This window comes from Gorilla gorilla, chromosome 17 (assembly GCF_029281585.2).
Source record: "Gorilla gorilla gorilla isolate KB3781 chromosome 17, NHGRI_mGorGor1-v2.1_pri, whole genome shotgun sequence".
Taxonomy (NCBI): Eukaryota; Metazoa; Chordata; class Mammalia; order Primates; family Hominidae; genus Gorilla; species Gorilla gorilla.
Window position 1 is genome coordinate 56,695,128 of NC_073241.2, and position 3,070 is coordinate 56,698,197.

Genomic DNA, 3,070 nt, shown 5'->3' on the forward strand with positions numbered 1-3,070 from the left:
TCTCTAACTGGTCTCTATATTATGTTCCATTAAACTATTTGTCTTTTTAAATTTTTATTATTTAGAGACAGAGTATCACTCTGTTATCCAGCTTTGAGTGCAGTGATGAGATTGCATGACCATAGCTCATTGCAGCCTCAAACTACTGGGCTCTTCTCCTACCTCAGCCTCCTGAGTTGCTGGGCCTATAGTTGCAAGCCACCATACATGGCTAATTTTTAATTTTTGTGTAGAGACACAGTCTCACTATGTTGTCCAGGCTGGCCTCAAAGTCCTGGCCTCAAACAATCCTCCTGCCTCTGCCTCCCAAAATGTTGTGATTATAGGCATGAACCACTGCACCAGGCTATTATTTTTTCTTTTTGCAATAGCATACTGTCTTGATTACTGTAACTTTATACTAAGTCTTGAAGTCAAGTAGTCCCAATTTTGTTCTCCTTCAATATTGTTTTGGCTATTCTGGGTCTTTTGCTTCTTCATATAAAATTTATAATTAGTTTTTTGATAACCACAAAATAACTTGCTGAGATTTTGATTGGGATTATGTTAAATCTATAGACCAAGTTGGGAAAAATCATATTGTGTCTTTCTAGTAATAAACATGGAATATCCCTCCACTTAGTTCTTTAATTTCTTTCATCAGAGTTTTGTCATTTTCTTCATATAGCTCTTGAACATATTTTGTTAGATTTATACTTAAGTGTTTCATGGTATTGGTTGTTAATGTAGATGATATATTTTAATTTGAAATTCCACTTGTTCCTTGCTCATATATAGGAAAGTGATTGATGTTTGTATATTTACCTGTATTCTACAACCTTGCTACAATTCCTTAACAGTTTCAAGAAGTCTTTATGTTGTTCCAAGACATTTTTTTGTTGTTGAATCTGTGGGAGTTTCTTTCTTTCTTTTTTGTTTTTTGACTCCTGATTTTATTATTCAGTTTCTTTTTTTCATTTAAAGTAGTCTTCCATGGTTGGAAAGGCTCACCTCCCAAGACCAGAGTCAGCTGGAGCTGGTTGTTGCTGGAAGGGGGTAGGATGGGGAACTGGGATGGGGGCAAGGAGACCCCTGCTCTGCTGGTGGTCCCAGGCGTAGAAGAAGAACTGCACTTCACAGAGCCTGGGATACAGTGGGAAGGGGATGAGGCAGGAGTAGCAATCTGGGGAGAAGGCCCCACCCCAGTCCCCAGCTTCCTTTTCTTCTAATGTTTCCCCACTGGTGGTGTTCTCTGAGAGGCCTTCTTTTTTTTTCTTTTTCTGGGTTTTTCAACTTGAAGAACTCTGTAGGAGGGTCTTTAGCTCTGGATCCTGGACCTCTATCTCAGACTTGTAGAGGTCAGGCTCAAAGGGACCACTGGTTATCAGCATGGAGCCATTGGGCATGAGCAGAACTGTAAATTTAAACTGGTCAACAGATTCACCCTTTTTTTCATACAGAACATTAAATAGTTGCAGCAGTCCATGTTTGGTGCACTCCACCACACCCATCCAAGCCTACTTCTCATCTTCAAATGCTCTTAAACAACAAAGCATTAAAACACCTTTCCACCTCGCTGAAGAAGGCACCTGAAGTTTGCATTTGTAGTCCATATTATTTAGAGGGGTCTCCTTTGTAAATAGTAGTTCTGCATCCTTGGCCTTGCCCTCTCCTATGCTGATGAAAACATCAAATTCAGCTTTTTCATGGTCCTTCTTCTGCTGGTCCGCGGGGTTCTGGGTAACAGTTTTCTCACCATCAATGACATGTTGCTTCAATTGGTGTGACGGCATATCTTCTACTGGCATGCAGTTAAATGAATGAGCAACTTTGTTCCAGGCTTCTGTCACTTGTGTGTTATGGTTTCCAGGTTTGACCAGGCATAGGGCAGCTTCAACACAAAGGTGAGCTGCCTTAATAACATCTGCTTTCTGCCTTGTTATTTGGATCCCCTGAGCTACATCCACCACAAAAGTATGAGCTACATTAGCGACGAAGCCATCCACATGGACACCAAGGTCAATTTTTACCAGGTTACCTTCCTTGAGAATACAGTCTTTGTCACTCTTCAAAGGAGAGATGTGACACACACAGTTATTTACCGAAATGCTGGTGGGAAAAGCAATACTTTTCTTCATTTCCTTTTCTTTCTTGAAGATTTTCCCTGTTTCTGCCATAATCATGGCATCACCTTCCTCACACAGCCTCAGTACTCACACACCTGAGCTGGATGCTTCCACCAAGGACCAAAGTACCCAGTTGGCGATGTCACCCACCCATCTGATACTTGGTCATGACCAGGTCCTCAGCGATAGTTTGCTCTTGCTGCTCATCCCTGCCCAACATCTTCCTACCACCAGCACTGCAGCCTCATTTTCCCTGAGCCACCTCCTCTGTCTCCCATCCCAGCTGCAGGCTGTGGTCAGAGCACACCTTGGATCCTCAAGAAGGGGGCAAGTGAAAGCGCAAGTAAGCAAGAGAGCAGGCAGGCAGGCGAGAGCGAGATTTTGGGGATTCCTATATATGGGTTTACATTTTAATGTCAATGTTTATTTTTTAGAGTCTGTTAGGAAATTTTTGTATTTGTTAAACCTAGTGTTCTCCCTATTATGTATAATGTATAATTGAATAAGCATTAGTAACTTGATAAATTTTTTTGTTGTTTTCAGGTACTTAGGGTTAAGGAGAAAGCAACAATTTGTTGAAAATATATCTTTAACACCTTTCTAATGATTGCTAGTACCCATTCTTAAAAACATGAAAGCCATTATTGACCACTGATCAGGAAACTGCATCTAAGTATGACTTAACAGTATTATTTGGTTTTCATTGTATTTATTTTTACGTATTTACCAAACATTCATGGCAAACGGTATTAATTTCTTACTTACGGTACTGATCTAAATTTTATATTTTACATAATTGTGTTGCAGGACTTTTCCTTACTTCAGCTAAAGACGGGGTTCTTGTCTGGCCCACGACCATGAAAATTTAGGTTCACAGATGGTTTAAAGGGTGAGTAAAGCAGGGTTTTATTGGGTGAAAAAGGGAAAAAAAAAACAAGGGAGAAACCCTCCGCTACAGCACTTCC

The 3,070-nt window shown here is 40.5% G+C and overlaps 1 pseudogene; it reads right to left on the bottom strand.

Moving 5' to 3' along the window:
- Window positions 1-986: 986 nt before the first annotated feature.
- On the bottom strand, window positions 987-2,340 carry LOC109023954 (proliferation-associated protein 2G4-like; annotated as a pseudogene).
- Window positions 2,341-3,070: the final 730 nt, after the last annotated feature.